The sequence below is a fragment of the Haliaeetus albicilla genome, chromosome W, assembly GCF_947461875.1.
Source record: "Haliaeetus albicilla chromosome W, bHalAlb1.1, whole genome shotgun sequence".
NCBI lineage: Eukaryota > Metazoa > Chordata > Aves > Accipitriformes > Accipitridae > Haliaeetus > Haliaeetus albicilla.
The window spans coordinates 18,761,483-18,786,302 of record NC_091515.1 but is presented as its reverse complement, the minus strand read 5'-3'; the positions used below and the strand labels follow the sequence as shown (position 1 = coordinate 18,786,302).

Below are 24,820 nucleotides of genomic sequence, written 5' to 3'. Positions count from 1 at the left end.
GTTAACTCTGGAGATCCCCCTGTCACACCAGAAATACAAATGGGTTCTGCCCCTTTATAACTTGATGGCATTAGAGTGCACTGTGCGCCAGTGTCTACTAGAGCCTTATACTCCTGTGGGTCTGATGTGCCAGGCCATCGAATCCACACAGTCCAATAGACCCGGTTATCCCTTTCCTCCACCTGGCTGGCTGGAGGCAGGGCCCCTCTAATTCTGGTCAGAGTATCCAGTACTCACTTCTCGTAAAATTGGCTCAGGAGTCCCTTCTAGAAGATCAGAAGTAATATCAGCCCTTCTACTCTGTTTGGAAACTGGAGCAGCATTTTTCCTCATAGAATCCCCTTTTGTGGTGGTTTTTCCTCGCAGCTCACGTTCCTGTGCCTTTAGGACTGAGGTGGGTTTTCCATCCCGTTTCCTCATGTCCTCTCCATGATCACATAGGTAAAACCACAGGGCACCTCGCGGTGTGTACCTTCTATATTCTGTTTCTCTTGGGCAGAGGAGTGCTCACTCCTAATAGCTGAGACATTGGTCCTTACAGGTGGGGAGTAGGACATATCCTCTTTGAATTGCTGGAAATCCTCGGACAGCATCTCCATAGCCGAAATATGGGCTGGTAGGGAGGAAGACAGATTTTCTTCATATTGCCAGAATTGGTAAGCCATTTCATCCACCGCCAGTGCCTCTTCATCTGTCCAGGTCGTTATTGCCAGTGAGTTGGCATAGGACGATGGTGCGCTCCGTACAAACTTCCGCCACATGGGTCATGTGCAATGGACTTTGTCTAGATCTTTGGGTAATTGTGGGTTGTCCGGGTCATGACGAATCGTCTCTAGCATGGCTAATTCCCTCAGGTACTGGATACCTTTCTCCATGGTGGTCCACTTGCCTGATTGACATAGAACATCTTCCTTAAAGGGGTACCTTTCCTTCACACTTGACAGGAGTTGCCTCCAGAGGCTGAGGGCTTGTGTCCATTTTCCAATTGCCTTGTCAATGCCACCTTCCCTGGCAAGCGATCCCAGCTGCTTGGCTTCCCTACCTTCTAATTCCAGGCTACTAGCCCCACTATCCCAGCATCGGAACAGCCAGGTGATAATATGCTCACCTATACGGTGGCCAAAATCTTTTCGCATATCCCACAGCTCACTCAAGGATAGGGACAAGGTTATTACCTCTGTTTCTGCCTCCTCCTCCTGTTCCTGTGATGACCCTGGTTCACCTTCATCCTTTGCTAAGCGAACTCATTTTTTTGTATATTTCTTTTTCTGTACGGGGGCAAATGATACTGGTGCAGGTTGGTCCGCTGGTTCAGTTGCAGTATCGCTCACTGGGTTTCGGATAACCGCAGCGTCTGTCGCCAAGGTTTGGGTAGCTGCTGTGCTCGTCGCTGGGGCTGGAGGGGCCGCAGTGCCCGTTGCTGAGGTTTGTGTGACCGCAGTGCTCATCGTTTTGTTGTTAGGTCCAGAGAACTTCTCTTCCTCTTGAGGCTACTGAGTGGTGTTGAACAGGGCTCGATAGGCATGGGCCAGGCCCAGCACGTTGCAGTGATTTGTATCTCTCTGGAGCTGCCGGGGTGACAGCATACCTTTTCCAAATATTTTACTAGTTCTTCTGGATTCTGCACTTGTTCAGGGGTGAATTTCCAAAACATTGGAGGTGCCCACTTTTCTAGGTACTTGCCCATACTACCCCACACACCCTGCCACTCATAATTATCCAGCCTTGGGGCAGATCTCTGGGTGATCTTCTTAAATAGCTGTTTACCTTAAACAAGAGCTGAACCACATTCAGAAGCATGCTAATTCCTAGCAGTAGGGCCAGGACTGTGCTGGTCCCAACATTCCAGGAGTATTCAAATTTTTCAAAATTCTCAAACACCATTGTAGCTGGACTGAAGGAGAAGGGAAAGGGGAAGAAAGGTACGCCACCCATAGACTGGTTCTCCAAGGAAGAAAGGTAAATGGTGTAATTATTCATAGTTTCCCACAGATGGCTCCCGCAGTATAAAGGTGACAATGCTAAGTGCAAATACCAGATTAATCCCCCAGCCAATGACTTTATCATACCATAAACCAGTGTTACACAATACATCAAAGCGAAAACCTTAATCCACCTCCCACGGATGATAAGCAGCAGCACAGGGACTACATACAGCAAGCGAGGTGATACATAACAGAACTCTAGAAATTAGGGCCACAACTCCAAGAACTCATAAATCAACATAGTGACCAGCGACTATTAGACCAATATAATGAATGCTTGTAACAAATTTGTTTTAACAAGCTCTGGTCGGGTTTGTCGTTATCTCAACCCTTCGTGCCCCACATTGGGTGCCAAAATGGACTGTCATGGTTTAACCCCAGCCAGCAACTAAGCACCATGCAGCCGCTCACTCACTTCCCCCCACCCAGTGGGATGGGGGAGAAAATCAGGAAAAGAAGTAAAACCCGTGGGTTGAGATAAGAACGGTTTAATAGAACAGAAAAGAAGAAACAAATAATGATAATGATAACACTAATAAAATGACAGCAGTAATGATAAAAGGATTGGAATATACAAATGATGCACAGTGCAATTGCTCACCACCCGCCGACTGACACCCAGCTAGTCCCCCAGCGGCGATTCCCCACCCCCACTTCCCAGTTCCTAAACTAGATGGGACGTCACATGGTATGGAATACCCCGCTGGCCGCTTTGGGTCAGCTGCCCTGGCTGTGTCCTGTGCCAACTTCTTGTGCCCCTCCAGCTTTCTCGCTGGCTGGGCATGAGAAGCTGAAAAATCCTTGACTTTAGTCTAAACACTACTGATCAACAACTGAAAACATCAGTGTTATCAACATTCTTCTCATACTGAACTCAAAACATAGCACTGTACCAGCTACTAGGAAGACTGTTAACTCTATCCCAGCTGAAACCAGGACAATGAATAATGCCCACACTGCTTGGGGATGGTCAGTGAAACACATGTTAAAAAACCAACCTCTTCACTTATTAAAGAAAGAATTCATGGGCACGCCCAACCCCAATGATGCCCATTTGTTAAACTGTACCCACATTATAGATTGTACCATAGGTGCTGGCAATCCCATCGAAATGTGGGTCAGTTTGGAAGTTAGAACTTTAATCCGAGATATGTGCACCTGTTGGGGGTATCCTAATTTTGGATACTGAAACGGAGATAGCCAATGTAATCAGATCACCAATAATGTTAATGTCTGGCTAAAATGTGGAATTCCCGTTAACCACTTCCCAAGACATAAGGTGGGGGAGGATAATCAAATACCCTGGGGAGACACAGCTACTTGTCAAAACGCTTTGTATGCCACTCCCGAGGAGACTGTCTGGGGGTGCTAAGATGGGAAAATGTACTCGCACTTGAATGTTATCAAACAGGCTGGATTGTGGTGTGGTTTGGGAATTCCTACTATGTGTCCCAGGCGAATCTTTGAATATACCACACCACCTATTCAAAGGAAAAAACGAGAACTTGATGACCCAAGTAGCACTCAGAAGTGGATTCAAAGCATTCTAAAACCCGATTATTATACCTGGGGACAGAAGGTATCGTTAGAGCTAGAAGCATTCTTTGCACCATCTGGGTATATTGTTCAGCACCAATGGGTGCTAGAAAACCTAACTTGTCAAGTACACGTATTAAGTAATTGGACCCAATATGCCTTTGGGGAACTAAATCTGCAAGTGCAACAAGTATAAAAAAACGGCATTACAGAATCATTTAGCCTTAGATATGTTATTGTTAAAAGAACAAGGTGTGTGTGGTATGTTGAACTTGACTGAATCTGAATGTTGTATTACCATTCATAATGTCACGACCTCCATTGAAGAAGCACGAGCCAAGATGAAGGAGATTGCCAACCAGACGGGGGAACTCTTCCACGCAATGCAACCAGCTGACTGGTTTGATGGCTGGAGTCCAAACTCATGGCTGCATTCCATTTTGGGATCTTTGGGACTGACGGGATGGGGAAAATGTCTTGTAAACATTGGGTTTATGATATTAATTGGATTTATATGTTTAATAGCAGGCCTTGCCATAGTAAGATGTATGATTAGCTGCTTACTATCCCCAGCTGTCTCTCTCTCTTCTCCTACTGTCTGCTATATTAAAATCACCACAGACAAAGATGATATGAACGAGAATCAAAGTCCAGCAACTGTTTGAGCCATGGGGTGGTTATGTGACGGTCTGACAAATTATAGTCAATGTCTCAACCATTCGTTAAAGAACTTTGTTGGAGAAGACAGCCTCTGTAAAAACCCTGGAGTTTTGTGAACAGGACAATGTGGCCGGGGGAGAGGGCCCCACAGAGGGTGGGACCACGCTTTTCCAAAACCACAATTCCTTATCTAAAGCGACCAGGAGAAGGAGCACAGCGTATGCCCCCAGAGGAGGGGGCCCCACGGAGGATGGGACCACACTTCTATCTTAAGTGGTCATGCCAGCAGGGAAAGAGAGGCAACTCCCCAATGAACCCCCCCAAAGCTCACCGACCGATTCCAGAGAACCCCGGGAATGTGAACTGTGCATGTCGAGACCACCAACGAACACACTATAAAAGAAGGGAGAACAAGTTCTCAGTGCGCGCCCTCCGGAACTAGATCTCTAGGCTGGCTGGACCAACCCTGGACCCAGGATGAGTGAAACCCTTTTCTTTCTTTCTTTTTTCTTTCTTTCGTTCTCTCTCTCCCCCTCCTTTTCTTTTCTCTTTTCCACAGTCCCTACACCTCATCCTTTTAAACATAAACTGTTGACCAAGTCTGAGACTAGGAGTGGATCTAGCCGCCCCTGGGCTCCTCTTTGAGAAGGGGTCCAGAAAGCAAGGGGGGCTGCTCTGAACCTCATGACTCAACGGGAGGGCTCTCCTTCTGACACAGTTTCATGTTCCTTTTTCCGCTTCTTTTTCTACACCTCCCTTCTCTTTTCAAACAGTGGCTTAATGACATGATGCAAGGTTCATATTGATAAGTTCACTTGTACTTGGGCAAGGTTAGCTAGGTTGAATAAGTGTTGATTGCTGTTTGAACTCCCCTGGTGTCGTTTCACCTTAATTCTGACAAAAGAAATCCATGAACCTGAGTCGCTCCAATTTTGAGACGCGACATGTTAAACAACGTCACAGTAATTATAGATATTGCTACAGATTGTCCAGAACACTACTTGAGAGAATAGGCACCACTTGACAGAAAGATGCTGGGTTTATTTACACATTGTAAAACATCTATTGCTGTAAAACTCTCCTGTTGTTGAGTGGGTATGGGTTTACTCAGGAAGAAGTCCTTTCACCATACTGAGATTTTTGCCCTTGTACAAGCTTGAACCGAACGTGCCCTGCTTAAATATGAACCCTGTCATCCAAGCCAATGTTATTCTGCTGGTAGAATAGATCATCCTCGTAATTAGTAGTGTTACATTTGATGGTTCTCTTAATTTCTTTTCTTAATTTCTTTTTCTTCTGATGGGAATGTGTGACTGGGTGCAGAAAAACTCTCAAATGATGGTCTGGCTGCTGTGAGACCTGTTTAACCACAAGATCACTTCTCTCCGGGCAGTAGGACTTCAATTTCTAATACAGCTCTCCAGACAAGTGCAGAAACTGTACTAGGCATTTATTTATTTATTGTAGGCTCATTACCCAGCTGCTCTGTAGCGAGTGCTACAAACGAGCTGATTAGCTAGCTTATGGTCATGTTTATGTACCCAGTCTCTCATTCCCTGCACAAATCAGTTTCTTTTTCTGCAGACTGGGACAGAAGCATGAAAAAAAATATTAATCCCTTTACACTTTTATATAAGGGGCAGTCATGTAGATATTACGGTGGTGTGGGCAATGAAGCCACCCAAATGCAAAGATAAAGAATCTCACTTCATGTTATAGGACCACATATCATTATTTACATTTTCTAGTTCCACAGTTGTAAAAAAAATTTCTTCTGTTATTGGTGATGTTACCGAAATCCAGAATAAAACTCCTTAACACTGATTCAAAGAAATTAACTCAATAGTTTGATTAACTACTAAGTAGGTATTCTTTATTGGCAGCACTGGATGCACGGGGGACCGCTCCACCTATCGTGCACACCGTCGGGTCTAATTGTGCAGGTTAAGTACATGTTCTACATACATATTCACTAGATTTCTGAGAAATGTTATACATATTCATTAGTTTCCTGGGAAACTATTAGCATATGCAAATGTCCTTTACGCAGGCGCATTGAAGGTCTCTGGTGGTCTTCAGGAGTCCTCTGGTGGTCTTCCATAGTCTTCCTCACTTGTCCGCTATTTGACCCTCCTCAGGTGATTCTGCACAGTATGGTCTTTTACATGTTTTGATACATCAGTGTTTGTTAGTGCTCTTATTATCTAAGTTTTCATTAGTGGTGTAGAACCATATGGTTAGTTTAAGCTAAATTATCTACAAGGACGAGAACAAAGGCAGGAGTTCTTATCTTTTCTGGCCCTATCTATTCAAGCAAGGCCTCTGCTTGTGCCTTCTCAACAAGATCATAAGTTCATCAAACATTTAATTAAGTTTTGTGATTGTTCATGGTTCCTTCTTGCTCATCACTCCCAAGTACCAGTCTCAGACAGGCTTAATCCTTGACAAACACAAGTCTTTGGTATGTAAAGTTATAGAGAGACAATCATTAAGCAATTGGCAGTTCGTTCTCTATGTCAACACCAATGTGAAGTTAAGAAGCAGGCACTTTGTTTATTGCAGCGCTGGGGACACGGGGGATCACTCCTCCAAAGGCGTGTCCAACTTAGTATCAAAATCCATCAGTTTTTATACACTTTTTCTGTCAGGTCATTGTTACATAAGCTCTTTACATAAAAATGCATACTATGCTCGCTCTTAAATTTAATCTTTATAATGATTGGTCCTTTGATTATATAACCTTATCAATATTCTTATTTAAAAACAATCATTGGTCAATTTCACTTAGCTCTACTGATTGGAATCTTCGATACTCAAATCGAGATGGGAAGGGTAAGGGGTTTCCAAGCAGCATAACTGGTGTCCATGACGGTTTCCTTAGTTTCTTGAAACAAAACATAGAAAAACCAGTAACTTCCTGGTGAGGTTTCTATGGTTAGCTATTTCAAACTTTAACAATATTAAGGTTCCTATAGTCACACATAACACAGTTCCTAAAGTTTCTATGGCTACATTTCAAACTTAACAATCCTATACATTATGCTTCACAATTTTACTTCTTAATCAAACCTAACTCTTCTATGTGATTAAATTTTGATTTCTTTACCAGAATATTTGCAACAGTGACAGCAAATTAAAGACTTGAATTTGTCATCTCTGTGAGAGACTGAAAGAGTTAATGTCTCAAACATTGTGGTGGGGCAAGTTCTGCTTAACTACGAACTCTGCATAACAAGGAACCCTGCATAGCAAGGAACCACAGGTGAAAAGAAGCCAATCAGCACAGGACATCAGCAACAGGATGGGGAGTGCTTGCCGGAGGGAGGGTGCACAGCTCCGTGTTTTGATGTTGTTCTGATATGCTGAGCAGGGCAGCTCACCACGTATAGCCAAAGATCAAACAATGGTAACCTCTGCAGGGAAGGGGAAGTTACTCCCCAAAGGACCCCCAAGCCCACCAACCCGCTTCCCAAAGGTTCGCATGACACCTAATTAGCCTAATGAGTTCGAGTGCCCGCCCGAAGGAGAGGCAAGGATGATAAAAGGGCACGAATTGAAGCCCCATATGTGCAAGGCCACCAGAACTGGACCCCTTGGCTGACTGAACCAATGCTGGACCCAGGACCAGTGAAATCTTTCTCTCTTCCTTTTTCTCTCTCTGTCTTCTCTCTTTCCTTTTCCATAATCGCTACACCTCATCCCTTTAAGATATAAAACCATTGACCAAGTCTGGGACTAAGAGTGGATCTAGTTGCCTCTAGGCCCTTCTCTGAGAAGGAGTCTAGAAAGCAAGGGAGGGGGTCTGCTCTGAACTTTGTGACTTGATGGGAGGGATCTCCTTATTCCCTGAATTGATGTATATGGTTACCATGGGTTACACGGTTCACTGAGGTAGCCTCATGCCAATTCCTCTTGTGAGAAACCCCACCACCTACTGTTATGCCTCCCAAGTTCAGTTTGCTTCTGTCATGAATAAAATCTTTAACTGATCGTTTGGTGTCCTTTCACCTTAATTTAGCCCGAAGGAATTCCGAATTCAACACGACTCCCTGGTCTGTCCAGCCCAGGTCATGACAGTCTCCCATACATAGAATAATTTTATTAGAGGATTAAAAAAACCCTAGTCTAAAAGGCTTATAAATTATAGTTAGGAGATATTTACCAAAGTACTGAAAAAGATCAATGAAAAGGAAGATTAAGAAGAATAAAAATAAATGATTAAAAGCTGTGTTTAAAAAGTATCTTGATTGTGAATGGATCTAGTATTATTTTGGTATGGTTAGTTATTAATAATGTATCCCTGCTTTCGCTTTTTGTGGTGGGTTGACCCTGGCTGGATGCCAGGTGCCCACCAAAGCCGTTCTATCACTCCCCCTCCTCAGCTGGACAGGGGAGAGAAAATATAACAAAGAGCTTGTGGGTCAAGATAAGGACAGGAGAGATCATTCACCAATTACCGTCAGGGGCAAAACAGACTCAGCTTGGGGAAAATTAACTCAATTTATTACAAATCAACCAGAGCAAAGTAATGAGAAATAAAATCAAATCTCAGAACACCTTCCCTCCACCCCTCCCTTCTTCCCAGGCACAACTTCACTCCAGGATTTCTCTACCAAACCCCCCAGCGGCACAGGGGGACAGGGATGGGGTTTACAGTCAGTTCATCACACATTATTTTCTGCCGCTTCATCCTCCTCAGGGGGAGGACTCATCACACTCTTCCCCTGCTCCAGCGTGGGGTCCCACCCACGGGAGACAGTCCTCCACGAACTTCTCCAGCATGGGTCCTTTCCACGGTGTGCAGTCCTTCAGGAGCACACTGCTCCAGTGTGGGTCCCCCACGGGGTCACAAGTTCTGCCAGAAAACCTGCTCCAACGTGGGCTCCTCTCTCCACAGATCCGCAGGTCCTGCCAGGAACCTGCTCCAGCACGGGGTTCCCACGGGGTCACAGCCTCCTTCGGGAACCTATCTGCTCCAGCGTGGGGTCCTCCACGGGCTGCAGGTGGAGATCTGCTCCACCGTGGACCTCCATGGACTGCAGGGGACAGCCTGCCTCACCATGGTCTTCACCACGGGCTGCAGGGGAATCTCTGCTCTGGCGCCTGGAGCACCTCCTCCCCCTCCTTCTTCACTGACCTTGGTGTCCGCAGGGTTGTTTCTCTTACATGTTCTCACTCCTCTCTCCAGCTGCAGTTTTGCCCCTGTCTCAACTTTTTTTTCCTTCTTAAAAATGTTATCCCAGAGGCGTTACCACTATCGCTGATTGGCTCGGCCTTGGCCGGCAGCAGGTCCATCTTAGAGCCGGCTGGTATAGGCTCTCTCTCTCGAACACAGGGGAAGCTTCCAGCAGCTTCTCACAGAAGCCACCCCTGTAACCCCCCTCCCCCCGCTACCAAAACCTTGCCACACAAAGCCAATACAGCTCACCAGCATTGCTAGGTCTAAAACATGAAGGTCCAGTGTATGCCATGTTGATTTACTGTGTATTTCGTGTGTGCATGCACACAACAGGCATTTGCCAGAACCGCCACATGTACAGAAACTGGTAAATTTCTATCCAAAGTGATAGCCCAGTAAATTACAGCAGAGTGGGGTTGGTTGGTAGATTTGGGCCCTGCTTGGAAGAACTTGAGAGTTTAAACAAACAAGACACAGAAGGTTAGGGAGAAACTAATAGACTTGCCTTGGCACAAATGTCTTGGCAAATTATACATTTGACAGGCTGGGAATTGAATAAGATCTCCAGCCTTCATTCTGGGACCAACCTTCCCTCTTCAAGAAACTATTCAATGAAATATGTCCATGGCTTTTTGATTCCCACTCCACTCCAGCAGTATCAAACCCAGAGCACCTTGAGAGAAAGGATTCTTCTCCCCAGCTCCACCTCAGATAACTGCTTCATTTCCTCACAATAAGTTCTTTCCATATAATGAACATAATTTCAGAGAACACAAACTGACAATTGAAAGCTACCATTGATGCCCACAGGATGTCGTGCATCTCCCTTTCAGGAAATTAAAGCCATAACAAGAGCAGGCAGAGACAGTAAAATGACAATAAAAATTTACTTTAATTAAATTATTCTACAATAAAGCTAAAATGAATTTTAAAACAAAGGCAGGTTATCATCCTCATCATGTTTGCTGAATGGCGTGAGCACAAAATAATTTCAAAATGAGCACTGCGCTAGTTGCAAACACTGTTACTATGTGTCTTCTGTTTGTCTCCTCTTCCATGTCATACCATCATGTTTAGCTTAAACAGCACTAGTACAAATCAAATTATCACCTGCAAACAGAAATAATCAGTTCTGGATACATTTCTTTCCATAAACATTAAATTAGCACTTGCTATAGCTCTGTCAATAAAAACTTGATTCAAAAAATGAAGTTAGGTCCTTTTTTCCCACTTTGCATTTGATCCTTAAGGCATAAACCAGTTATTTCCTAAGAAATACAGAGAGAAAAACAACTTGATTACAGGGAAAGATTGCTTTTTCATTCCTTTAAAAAGTGTATTGGCTTTGTGTGGCAAGGTTTTGGTAGCGGGGGGGGGTTACAGGGGTGGCTTCTGTAAGAAGCTGCTGGAAGCTTCCCCTGTGTTCGCGAGAGCCAATGCCAGTCGGCTCTAATGCCAGTGTGCTCCTGAAGGACTGCACACCGTGGGAAGGACCCACGTTGGAGAAGTTCGTGGAGGACTGTCTCCCGTGGGTGGGACCCCACGCTGGAGCAGGGGAAGAGTGTGATGAGTCCTCCCCCTGAGGAGGATGAAGCGGCAGAAAATAATGTGTGATGAACTGACCATAAACCCCATTCCCCGTCCCCCTGCGCCGCTGGGGGGGCTTGGTAGAGAATCCAGGAGTGAAGTTGTGCCCAGGAAGAAGGGAGGGGTGGAGGGAAGGTGTTCTGAGATTTGATTTTATTTCTCATTACCTTATTCTGGTTGATTTGTAATAAATTGAGTTAATTTTCCCCAAGCTGAGTCTGTTTTGCCCCTGACGGTAATTGGTGAGTGATCTCTCCTGTCCTTATCTTGACCCACAAGCTCTTTGTTATATTTTCTCTCCCCTGTCCAGCTGAGGAGGGGGAGTGATAGAACGGCTTTGGTGGGCACCTGGCGTCCAGCCAGGGTCAACCCATCACATGAGCTCTTGCTATTTTCAAGTACAGCATCAAAATTTCATTAGGGCCCAACCTCTCTTAGAGGCTTATATATTTCTGTCATAAAGAATCATCTTTTTCCCAACAAATCTGTATGTAGTCATGTGTGTGCTGCTCTGCCAATTGCCCTAAAAATGGTACTGCCAGTTGCTTTCATTCTTTGATGAACCAAGAAGCCCATAAGTCACAGGGAAAACCGAGATTTACACAGGCTGAAACTTGTAAATTATGGTAGTCAAAAACTAGTTATGTTTGGGGTTTTTTTCAGAACTGGTGGGAAAGCCAGTACCCTGTGGCTTCACTTTTGTAGGAGCAGCTTCCTGTTCATCTTTCATCTAATGCTGCATCACCAAATTCTTTGCAGTGGATGCAGTTTCACACACAACTCACAGTCAGTATAGACAAACATGGGTATACTAATGAGAGCTGGAATTAGTATATTCCTTCTGGATAGGCTTCTCCTTCATTAGGAATGAATATGTTTACTTATTAATAAAGATTCATTTGGAGGCTATTTAGCTAGACTTGCTTAAACAGCAGCACAAGTGCATGTGTTGCAGTTTTTGCATTTCTGGTAACCGTTGTTTTTTAATGGTGCAGAAAAATTAATAAATGGAGGTGTAAAATGATAAATGCCTGGCCATTTGAAATACAGCCATTCAAGGAAGGTTTCTGAATCATATATTCGATCCTTAAATGTGCAGGTTCTTAAACACGTAAATAAGCCTGTCAAAAGACTTAATCATGGTCCTCCTGCCAGCTGATGATAGACAACTAATTTTTTTTGAGACAAGCACTTCTATCTTTCAAAATAAGGTAAAAAAATTAACTTATTTAATTAAACTAATTAAATTAATTTAGTTAACTAAAAATGTTTAACTTACAATTATAAAATGTGTATGTGGACCCCAAGTCAATGATTATTGTACCTTCATATCTCAGCCACTATTTTTCCTTCAGTGATGTGATAGTGTCATGGAGGAGCATTAGTCCTACTGAGTCTTTTGGTACATTAGTTGAAATATTCTGCTACTCGTAACCTTGCCATCATAGCTAAATTGCTTATGTCTAAAGAAATTATCCTAATAAAATTGGTCTTTTGAGGAATTCATTTATATATTAAAAATTATATATAACTTGCATAAGGCTATAGGTTAAATGTGATATCCTTTAAATATTCTGGTTTTTAAATGAAAATAGGTAAAGAATAGCAATTTAAGATCCACTTTGTATGAAGAGAGAAATAAGACCTTTATGAAGCTAAGGTTTGAGGAACAACAGTTTCTTGAGCATTTTCTGATTTACAGTTTGAACATTTATTCATGCCATATATTGGGTTGTGACAGTTACATGATTTCAGCTCCTTGATTAGGTTTACCAAAACTCTGAAAACAAGAAAATAATAAATGAAGTTCTATTAGTAGAGATTTGCAGATAAGCTATTACTTGTGACCAGTTCATGGAAAATTCTGAAGTACTATAAGAATTTCCTCCCATATATGAGGATTGTCTGAAGACTCACAAATAACAAATATTCTCACCAGTTGAAGTTGGTCTTTTAATTGCATTCTGAACATTTTAGGCTGTTACAAAAACTAAGTAAGTCTCTTTTGCCCACTGTTTTTTATAATGGCCATGTCATTGATTTTTACTAAATAGATACTTCAGAGAACTTCTATCCATTTTTTTTCCATTTAGCTACTTGACAGAGACACTGCTGGTTTGCATCAATGGTACAGATGTTGCCCTAGCTTGTTAGTAGCCTAAAACAGAGCTTAATGCATGTTGTTTTGTTTTTCTCCATTGACACCCTTTAGTTTGATTCAAAAGCCCTGAGTTAGATTGCAGTTCCTTGTCTGGGATATCACAGATTTTGTTCGTGGAGATAGGGAGAGCAAGAGTGTAATTAGAAGGGTTGCCCCAACTGGCTTTTACTCCTTCTGGGCTTTCTTTTCAGAATGATTCATGTAACTTTAGGATTAGATATTGAAAATTAGACAAAATGAGACACTCACATCCTGTTGACTTGAACTGTGACTGCTCTTAGCCTTGATTGGCTTATTTATTTTGAATAAGGCTGGAGGTTTTTGTTCGGTATTTTTCTCTGTTCTACAGTTTGTTTATGCACGATGTGGTAGGAAGGGAAGGACAAGTTTATTTGTCCCTACAGAGCTTGCTCTCTCTAACTTTGATTCAGTCACTGTTTTTGTTGCCTAGTTTATTCCTTTATTTTTTTGTAATTTTTCCTGTGCTTGTGTATGACACTATGTTGTTTCTCCTACTATGCCTGTTTGCACATTGGATATAATCCATGAGAGTTGATGGTTTAACTGCAATCGTCTTTGTTTCCCTCTTTCCACATGGTAGCACAATGGAGCAACAATTTTTTAGAGGCAAAGGCAATGGGTGTGGGTAGAGATGATCTCCCAAGAGCTATTTTTCCATTTTGTAATTCATACAGTATTATATAAATGAAAGTGAAACCTCTCCTTCAATCTCTTTTCTTTTGTTGTGTCTAAATTGTTCAGTTTTCCCTGATTGTTGGGATTTTTCCCCCTTTTATTTCCTAAGTATTATTAGGTAATAGTGCTTAGATTTGCAGTCTCAGAGTATCTACTGTTGCTCTTTGAGGAGTCCTGGACACTAAGTTGAAGTTTAGATAATGCAATTATTTAAGCTTCTGGGCAAAGTTTGCATTAGTGGAAGAATGACTCTTCCTTTGCCCTGCATTCCTCAGTCTGACCCATGAGCACCAGCTGATGGGTGGCTCCTCAGGAATCTTCTTCTGATTTTGGTCATTGGCTCCAAAGAGCTTTTTGAATGGGATTCTGTCATTTTTTTATGGCTTAGCTTCTGCACTGTTGATATTGTGATCATAACATTGAGAAGAGCCATTTCTTTGTTGGGAAAAATTATTTTTATATAAAATATGGTATTTGTATGTGTGCTAAGTATTTCATCTAAGTAGCAAAAGAGACGTGGCTTCCTTCAGGAGGTTGTAATCAGGATAGACATGACACAACAAGTGAGGATGATGATTATTTATTGAGCACATGTGTCCCTTTCAAAAGCAGAATTGTTTTTATAAGGAATGTGTCAGAGGTGAGTCAGGGCACTGGAGGAATTCAATGAGAAAAAGATGTGGAAGCCTGATAAAGAGGGGCTGGGAGGAACAGATCACCAACTTTGTGCTAGCTCTTTAAATCTCTGTTTACATCATTTCTAAATATTTTTCTCTCTTCTTTTGTAAGATAGGTACCACTAATCAAGGTATGAGAGAATTTCTGAAATCCTAAGGCAAGTAAATGACTAAGGGTTGCACACTGATACAGGTCATTAGAGTAGCTAGGTTTATTGGCACAGGTGATTTAGAAAAATGTGTTGCTGAAAGAGGATAGTTCAGAGATTAATTCTAGTACTGAGATGATTCAGTAGAGCTTTTTTTTTTTCTGGCTGAATAGGAAGAACACTCTGCCCACCTCTCCCACCTTCCCTGGGTTTAATGGTTAAATTCTGTAGAGCTTGGATGCATGTATATGTATGTTTATACCTTCCTGTGAGCTAGGACACTGAGAAAAGAAGAAACACTTAATGTGGCTTTGCTAGGCCTGTGCTTAATTGTTCTCAAGATAAATCCTTTTTTCATGTTCCTGTCACATGCTTTATCCAGGTAAACTATAGACACATGTGCTGAGGTTATTCTCCTTGCTGTTGCTCCAGTGTAACCGAAAAAGCCAGTCGAAGAAACTCTCTAAGACTCATTTTTTGAGTTTTAGAAAGCAGACATTCGTTATTGCAGTGCTGGATGCATGGGGGATCATTCCGCCTATCGTGCATACCATTACCTACAGCAAAAAAAGCTTATGTTGTTCTAATCATATACATATTCATGTTATCGTTTACATAGTGTCTGCCCTTTGGGCATGTGCAGTGTGGGTCATCTCTTTTTCCTAGTTAGCTGGCCTTGGCAGGTTTTAATTACAAAAACTCAGCAGGACCCAAGGCTTATCATCAGGGCCCAAGGCTTCTTGTCTGTTGACACACATCAGGGCCCAAGGCCTCTTGTTTGTTGGCGCCTTTAGCGCATACCATTGACAAAGCTGAAGGTTTTCTTATCTTATTCGTACATACCAAAGTTTCAAAGTTGTTCAAGCAAGCAAAAGTTCGTCACTACAGCGATACAGGGGAGTTTTCCTTCTCGTGCCTTTATTCAAGGCATCACCTGGGCTTTCCTGTGAAGAGACTGTACAGTTAGTGGGAACTGGGAATTACACTGTCATGTGAATACATGGACAGAAGGCATTGCCCGAGTCAGACTGATATAATATTTAGAAGCTGCCACTGCAATGATTCAGGATGAATATATAGTTACTACTAGTACTCTAGTGAGTTTCCAAGCATGTTAGCTGGAAAAGCCCGTGCTTTGCTTCAAATGTGTGGCTCCAAGTCTGGTTCAGCTTCTCAACTTTCTTCATAAGGTCATAACAACTTGCTTGCATGCTGATGCTAATCATTGTCATCTCTAAATAGTATTGATCTTTTAGTGTCTGACAGCCATCTTTATATGGCACTGTCACCACAAAGCCTTCTGTTAGAAAGCTTTATCTGAAAATAAGGCTATTAGCAGTTGGTTTTAAATTCCATCAAAGTCTAGTTCCCACTTCCTAATGCATAGTCTTCCATATAATGTATAATTATTGCCATCAAGTACCAGCAACCTGCATACATACCCAGGGGAAGGGAGAAAGAAAATATGAATGAAAGAGAAATGCTGTATATTCTTTTCTTCGCTTTATGATTTCTGTTTTGTTATGATTATTTTAACAGCCTTTAGAAAGGAAAAAAGTATTGTGAAATGGAAGCTGCAGGAAAAAAAGTCTAGCTAAAAGTGCTTTTATGTCTCATAAAGGTGACAGTCTTCCCATTTTTACCCTGCAGACCATGAGCTTTGGAAGAGAATGAGAAATCCCCGCAGAATAAAATTTCCCAATTCACATATTTTTTTTAAAGTTTTGTATTGAATATGTTTTTCTTCAGTTTAGAAACTCAGTAGTGATGTATCCCATTGATGTATCTGCACACAAGGAGCATATTTTGTGGATTTCTAGTTACCCTTATCAAGTATATCAAGAAGCTAATTCATTTTGATGTATGCTAACTTATACATTGTTGAAATTCCATTGACTTTTTTGGTATTGTTTCTCATTTATGTTGCTCAGTGCCAAAATTCCATCTTGATTTTTTTCTACTGCGATTCTTTCTCATAAAAATATAAGAAATGGGTTAAATCACACATGAAAAAGACGAGATTCTTGGTGAAGTTGATTAGTCAACTGTATTGGGTGCACATGGCAAGGTTTTGGTTGAAGGAGGGCTGCAGATGTTGCCTCTGTGAGAAGAGATAGGGGGCTGCCCTATGCTGGACACAGCTGGTTCCAGGCTGCTTGGCAATGGACCCACCGCTGGCCAAACCTAAGCCAATTGTAGAAGCTGGTGGTGCCTCTGTGATAACATATTTAAGAAAGGAAAAACGCCACAGAGGGAGAGAGGGGAAAAAAGTGTGAGAAACATCCATGTGAAAACCAAGGTCAGTGAAGGAGGGGAAAGAGGTGCATGAGAGCAGAGATTTCCCTGCAGCCTGTGGAGGACCCCACACCAGAGCAAGTGGATATTTCCTGAAAGAACTGTGGTCCATGGAGAGCCCATGCTGGAACAGGTTCTCCTGACAGGAACTGTGGCCTGTGGAGAATGCATGCTGAAAGGACTGCAGCCCATGGAGAGGACCCATGCTGGAGCAGGGGAAAAGCGGGAGAAGGAATGAGTGTGTCATGGTTTAACCCCAGCCAGCATCGGACTTCCCCATCCTTTTGCATCACCCACCAAGTGCATGCAGGTCCTTGAGCAAAAGCAATCCCACGAATGGGTTTGCCTTTGCCTGAGGCAGGAGTAACCCAGACTGTTTTCCCTAACATGTTTTTCATGTGCACTACAGGGACTTTATCCCCTTCTACAGTATGTAGAAATTCTGATTGGGCAGGGCCACTCCGATTGGCTGATCCTCTGGTGTTGACTAACCAGGTGGCTTTTGCTAAATGTGTATCCCAATGTTTGAAAGTTCCGCCCCCCATTGCTCTCAATGTAGTCTTTAACAGTCCATTGTATCGCTCAATTTTCCCAGAGGCTGGTGCATGATAGGGGATATGATACACCCACTCAATGCCATGCTCTTTGGCCCAGGTGTCTATGAGGTTGTTTCGGAAATGAGTCCCGTTGTCTGACTCAATTCTTTCTGGGGTGCCATGTCGCCACAAAACCTGCATCTCAAGGCCCAGGATAGTGTTCCGGGCAGTGGCATGGGGTACAGAATACGTTTCCAGCCATCCGGTGGATGCTTCCACCATTGTAGGCACATAGCGCTTGCCTTGGCGAGTTTGTGGGAGTGTGATATAGTCAATCTGCCAGGCCTCCCCATATTTATATTTCAGCCATCGCCCTCCATACCACAGGGGCTTTAACCGCTTGGCTTGCTTAATTGCAGCACATGTTTCACATTCATGGATAACCTGCGTGATAGTGTCCATGGTCAAGTGCACCCCTTGATCTCGAGCCCATCTATATGTTGCATCCCTTCCCTGATGGCCTGAGGTGTCATGGGCCCACAGAGCCATAACTAGATCACCCCTATGTTGCCAGTCCAGGTCCACCAGAGCCACTTCAATCTTGGCAGCCTGATCCACCTGCTGGCTGTTTCGATGTTCTTCAGTGGCCCGACTCTTGGGTACATGAGCATCTACATGACGTACTTTTACAACCAGATTCTCTAGTTGGGATGCAATATCTTGCCACAGTGCGGCAGCCCAAATGGGTTTACCTCTGTGCTGCCAGTTGCTCTGCTTCCATTGCTGTAACCACCCCCACAAGGCATTTGCCACCATCCATGAGTATAGAGATAGAGCACTGGCCACTTTTTCAGCAATGTCCAACGCTAGCTGGATGGCTTTCACCTCTGCAAACTGACTCCATTCACCTTCTCCTTCAGCAGTTTCTGCAACTTGTCATGTAGGACTCCATACAGCAGCCTTCCACCTCCAATGCTTTCCCACAATGCGACAGGATCCATCAGTAAACAGGGCATATTGCCTCTCATTTTCTGGCAGTTTATTATACAGTGGGGATTCTTCAGCCCATGTCACCTCCTCCTCTGGCAACATTCCAAATTCTTTGCCTTCTGGCCAGTCCGTGATCACTTCTAAAATTCCTGGGCGACTGGGGTTTCCTATGCGAGCCCGTTGTGTGATCAGTGCAATCCACTTACTCCACGTGGCATCAGTTGCATGATGTATAGAGGAGACCCTCCCTTTGAACATCCAGCCCAGCACTGGCAGTCGGGGTGCTAAGAGGAGCTGTATTTCAGTTCCAACCACTTCTGAGGCAGCTCGAACTCCTTCATATGCTGCCAATATCTCTTTTTCAGTTGGAGTATAGCGAGCCTCGGATCCTCTGTATCCCCGACTCCAAAACCCCAGGGGTCGGCCTCGGGTCTCCCCAGGTGCTTTCTGCCAGAGATTCCAGGTAGGGCCATTCTCCCCAGCTGTGGTGCAAGTGCACATTTTTAACATCTTGTCCTGCCCAGACTGGTCCAAGGGCTACTGCATGAACAATCTCCCATTTAATTTGTTCAAAGGCTTGTCGTTGTTCAGGGCCCCATTCAAAATAGTTCTTCTTCTGGGTCACTTCATGGAGAGATGGCTTACAATCAGACTGTAATTTGGAATATGCATTCTCCAAAACCTCATGACCCTAAGAAGGCCTGTATTTCCTTTTTATTAGTTGGCAGAGACATAGCTGCTATTTTGTTGATCATGTCCATGGGGATCTGACGACGTCCATCTTGCCATTTTATTCCTAAAAACTGGATCTTCTGTGCAGGTCCCTTGACCTTACTTTCTTTTATGGCAAAACCGGCTTTCAGAAGGATTTGGATTATTTTCTTCCCTTTCTCAAAGACTTCTTCTGCTGTGTTGCCCCATACGATGTTGTCATCAATGTACTGCAGGTGTTCTGGAGCTTCACCTTTTTCTAGTGCAGCCTGGATGAGTCCATGGCAAATGGTGGGGCTGTGTTTCCACCCCTGGAGCAATTGATTCCAGGTGTACTGGACACCCCTCCAAGTAAAGGCAAATTGTGGACGACACTCTGCTGCCAGAGGGATTGAGAAAAATGCATTAGCAATGTCAATTGTGGCGTAACACTTGGCTGCCTTTGACTCTAGTTCGTACTGAAGTTTTAGCATATCTGGAATGGCAGCACTCAGCGGTGGCGTAACTTCATTCAGGCCACGATAGTCTCCTGTTAGTCTCCGCTCCCCATTAGAATTTTGCACTGGCCATATGGGACTATTAAAGGGTGTTTGAGTTTTGCTGATCACTCCTTGCTTTCCCATCGATGAATCAACTTATGGATGGGAATCAGGGCGGCTCGGTTGGTGTGATATTGCCACCGGTGCACCGTTGTGGTAGCAATTGGCACTTGTTGTTCTTCAACCCTCAGCAACCCCCACAATTGAAGCGTCCTGAGAGAGTCTGTTACGGAGGCTCACGCAATCAAATTCAACAGGTGTTAAAACAGATTTATTCCTCAGTAAACGTTAATTAGAGCTCCGATAACATTTGTAAACCACAGGCTCGATGTAAGGGGAATTATTACTACACAGCCAACTTAAGAATTCTTAAGATTTAAAAGTGATGACTCAAAATGCACATATCACTCATCTAAAATATGAGGGCTCTCAACCTCGAGGAGTTACCTAGCGCAGTGTCCCGACCCAAGGGGAGAGTTCCCAGCTGCAGACCCACTGCTCTGAGGAGGACTGATTCAAAATGTCCTCTGGCGGGCCCCTGTTTATACTCTTGTCGAATCTGAGCTGTGATCATTTTAATCTCTATTGGCCAAAAGGTCAACACTTCAGTGTACCTGGCGCATCTCGATTGGTCAGTTCAATTTTCAACCAGCAGCCTCTAGGGTTTGTTTTTTTTTTCCTCTCCTCCCTGCCCAGAGAAGTTTTGTTTCCTGTTGGGAGGTGTACCTGCCACAGAGACTAGGCAGGGTAGACGGCTGTTCAATTCCCTCTGTCTCCAAGGCAGCCATAACAAAAGGCCACTGATACACTTTTGTGTCCTTAAAATACCCTCTTCTGAGATAGTCTATGCCAAGGATGCACGGAGCCTCTGGACCAGTCACAATGGGGTGTTTCTGCCATTTGTTCCTAGTTAGGCTTACTTCAGCCTCCAATACAGTTAACTCTTGGGATCCCCCTGTCACACCAGAAATACAGATGGGTTCTGCCCCTTTATAACTTGATGGCATTAGAGTGCACTGTGCGCCGGTGTCTACTAGAGCCTTATACTCCTGTGGGTCTGCATGGTGGGAGCCCCCAAACCACTATTCGCATGACCTCTTGGTCGGGACCCGAACTCAGTGAGTTACAAGCTAAGTTTTCACGCAAGCTGGGTGAAACCAAAATTGAGTATTTGTGGAGAGTTTCTCTAACGGGGGGAGATCGGATACTGTTGAGTGATGATGAAGTGAGAGGTTTCTGGGGACTGGGGTTGTTTCTGAGTGACGGACCAGCAGGTGATCAGTTGATAATGTCCCAAGTAGGCTATTGGGCTGGGGGTGTGGACCCCAAGGAGAGAGGAGAACCTGTTACTATTCAGGTAAAGGGGTTGTTGGAGTTAACGGAGGGAGTGCAAAAGGCCGCCTGTGTTCAGGTCATGTACGATAGAGGGCAACAAGGGATACCGATGGCTGCACTGGTGGACCTCTGCCACCTTAGACCCCTTTATTAGAGGTCTGCTGGATGCTTTAAAGATACATGTCCAGTCCCTCAGAGAAAGCACTTGGGGGGCCATTGAGCGCAATCAGCAGAACCCCCAGAGGCTGCCCGCACACGTGATGACTTGGAAGGAAGTACTGCACAGCATAGTTGTTCACAGGCCCGAGATGGGATGGGCGGAGCCGAGCGGTGGCACGGAGGGCAGCAAGAAGGTCTGGCCAGCCAGTTGTAAACCCCGCCCCAAGAGGTCTTGATCTCCGGGTCGGCAGGTCAGAACTACAATCCCGGAAGGAACGATCTCTGATGGAAGGCATTGGCACTGTGGGCACCCCAAGCCCTGCTGCACGAGCACGCCACTGACAGCATCCGGAAGCTGGTGGAATTGCTGGAGGGGAAAGCTAGAGACCAAAGGGAAGCACCAGTAACCCCACCCCCTCGGGAAGAGAAACTTAACCCTTTCGCGGCACTGCGAGGGGAACTGGAAGGGGTAAAAAACTAGAAGCTGCGGTTTGGGGTTCAGTCCACCCAATCCACGTGGTGAATTCTTGCCAATGGTCTGCTGATAAGGAGCCTTATATACACATTCCTGTGGGTCCAAGACAGATAAGTTTAGAATTCTTAATCGATACAGGAGCCCAAATTAGTGTTTTAAACGACAAGCTAGTGAGCTGGGAATTAAACTATCGAGAAAGGCTATAAACATTAGAGGAGTGACAGGAGTGGCAGAAAAATGTCCCATAGCTCGAACTCAACTCTGGCTACCTAGGGAAAAGAGAATGATGGCTGTGGAAGTGGCTTTGAGCCCCTATGAGGGAAATAGACTGGGATTTGATATACTGGTGGGCAAACAATGGTACCTACCCAATGGCAGGGTGTGGAGCTTTGGGGGCAGGGAGGCAGAGGCTATCCATGTGAGAACCTTGCAGGTTGCTCCTGCGCTACCGCAATCTAAGGTAACCCATGTCACTCAATACCCGCTGCCAGCCGCTGCCAAATGGGGCATTTTGAAAGTAATTAACGATCTTGAGAAGAGACAGATCGTAAGTCGCACACATTCCCCTTATAATTCTCCTGTTTGGCCAGTCCGTAAACCAGATGGGAGGTGGTGACTAACAATTGATTATACGAGATTGAACAGTAATACCCCACCATTAACTGCTGCTGTTCCAAGTATAACCTCAATAGTAACGTCGATACAGGCTGTGGCCCACCCATGGATGGCTGCTTTAGATGTCAAGGATATGTTTTTTATGATTCCCCTAAGGGAAGAGGACAAACCCCAGTTCATCTTCACCTGGGAGGGGACACAATACACCTTTAATCGACTTCCCCAGGGATATAGGCATTCCCCCACTATTGCTCATCAATGCTTTAGCCAAGCTCCTTGATGCTGTGGAAGTACCATCAGGTGTTCACATATATCAATATATAGATGATATCCTAGTCGATGGGAATAACAAGGAACAGGTAGGGCACATGGCTGAGGCCATCTGGAATCTGTTAGTCAAGAATGGGCTAGACGTTCCATCTTCTAAATTCCAAGGTGTCGTGGTTTAACCCAAGCCAGCAAATAAGCACCATGCAGCCGCTCACTCACTTCCCCCCACCCAGTGGGATGGGGAGAGAATCAGGAAAAGAAGTAAAACTCGTGGGTTGCGATAAGAATGGTTTAATAGAACAGAAAAGAAGAAACAAATAATGATAATGATAACACTAATAAAATGACAACAGTAATAATGAAAGGATTGGAATGTACAAATGATGCGCAGTGCAATTGCTCACCACCCGCCGATCGACGCTCAGTTAATCCCCGAGCAGAGATCCCCTGCCCCCACCCCACCCAGTTTATATACTAGATGGGACATCACATGGTATGGAATACCCCGTTGGCCACTTTGGGTCAGGTGCCCTGGCTGTGTCCTGTGCCAACTTCTTGTGCCCCTCCAGCTTTCTCACTGGCTGGGCATGAGAAGCTGAAAAATCCTTGCCTTTAGACAAAACATTACTTAGCAACAACTGAAAACATCAGTGTTATCAACGTTCTTCTCATACTGAACTCAAAACATAGCACTGTACCAGCTACTAGGAAGACAGTTAACTCTATCCCAGCCAAAACTAGGACACCATCCACCCCTTATTCTATACCTGTCGTGGTTTCAGCCCAGCCTGTAACAAAGGACCACGCAGCTGCTCGCTCACTCCTCCCGCCCCCCCCTCCGGTGGGATAGGGAGGAGAATCGGAGGAGAGAAAAGGAAAAAAAAAAAACGGAACCTCGAGGGTTGAGATAAAGGAAGTTTACTGGGACAACACACAAAAAAAGAGAAGTTACAACAACAACAACGGTACTAATAAAAGAATATACAAAACGAGTGATGCACAGTGCAACTGCTCACCACCCGGAACCCGATGCTCCGCCACTTCCCCCACCGAAAGTCGAGAGAGCTCCCCCCAGCCCGCTCCCCAGTTATATACTGAGCATGATGTCACATGGTATGGAATAGCTCCTTGGCTACTTCAGGTCAGCTGCCCTGGCTATGCCCCCCACCTCCCAGGTTCCTGTGAAAATTAACTCTATCCCAGCTGAACCCAGGACATTATCCACCCCTTATTCTATACCATCTACATCATGCCCAGATCTTACATTTTCCAATCGACCACTACCACTTTCCTTGTCTTATATATATATATATATATATATATATATGTGTGTATATGGACACCCACACACACCCACACACACACAGAAAGTATTCCCTTAGTCGATGGGCTATCCCTCTAATGTGTCCATCAGTTTTATTTAGTCCATGACTTTGGGACTCCATCTGTTGTAACAGTCCTTCAGGATAGGAGAGATGGTGTGAGGTGTTGGGTTGTTGTATGCTGCCTCTGGAAGTTGGGGCTAGTACATTTGGTGCAACCCACGCCCTTGGTCTGCAGGTCGAAGATGTTGATCTTGAGGAAATTGCTGGGCGCCAGTTCAAGTTCTATCGCTGTTGTACTTGGCTCAGTTTCAAAGTCCATCCTGCAGTCATTTGGGTAATTCTTACAGTAATACCCTTGATATGGCATATAGACACTATAGATACAATGCCATGCATTGCCAGGTTATTTAGCAGTTAAATATCATACAGCCCAATTCACTGGCTATTCTCTCCCAAGATCAAATCTCCCTGAGGTACACATTGAACTTCCCCATCCTTCTGCATCACCCACCAGGTGTACCCAGGTCCTTGAGCAAAAGCAATCCCGTGGATGGGTTTGTCTCTGCTTGAGGCAGCACTAACCTACACTGTCTTCCCTAACATACTCCTCATGCGCACTACAGGGACTTTATCCCCTTCTACAGTATGTGGAAATCTTGGGTGGGTGGGGCCAGCCCGATTGGCAGATCCTCTAGTATTAACTAACCAGGTGGCTTTTGTTAAATGTGTATCCCAATGTTTGAAAGTTCCACCCCCCATTGCTCTCAATGTAGTTTTCAGCAGTCCATTGTATCGTTCGATTTTTTCCCAGAGGCTGGTGCATGATAGGGGATGTGATATACCCACTCAATGCCATGTTCTTTGGACCAGGTGTCTATGAGGTTGTTTCGGAAGTGAGTCCCGTTGTCCGACTCGATTCTTTCTGGGATGTCGTGTCGCC

At 44.4% G+C, this 24,820-nt stretch overlaps 1 long non-coding RNA gene across 1 annotated transcript in view; it reads right to left on the bottom strand.

Moving 5' to 3' along the window:
- LOC138683451 (uncharacterized) overlaps positions 1 to 24,820 on the bottom strand; it is a 213,791-nt gene that overhangs the window by 83,986 nt on the left and 104,985 nt on the right. The window lies entirely within an intron of this gene.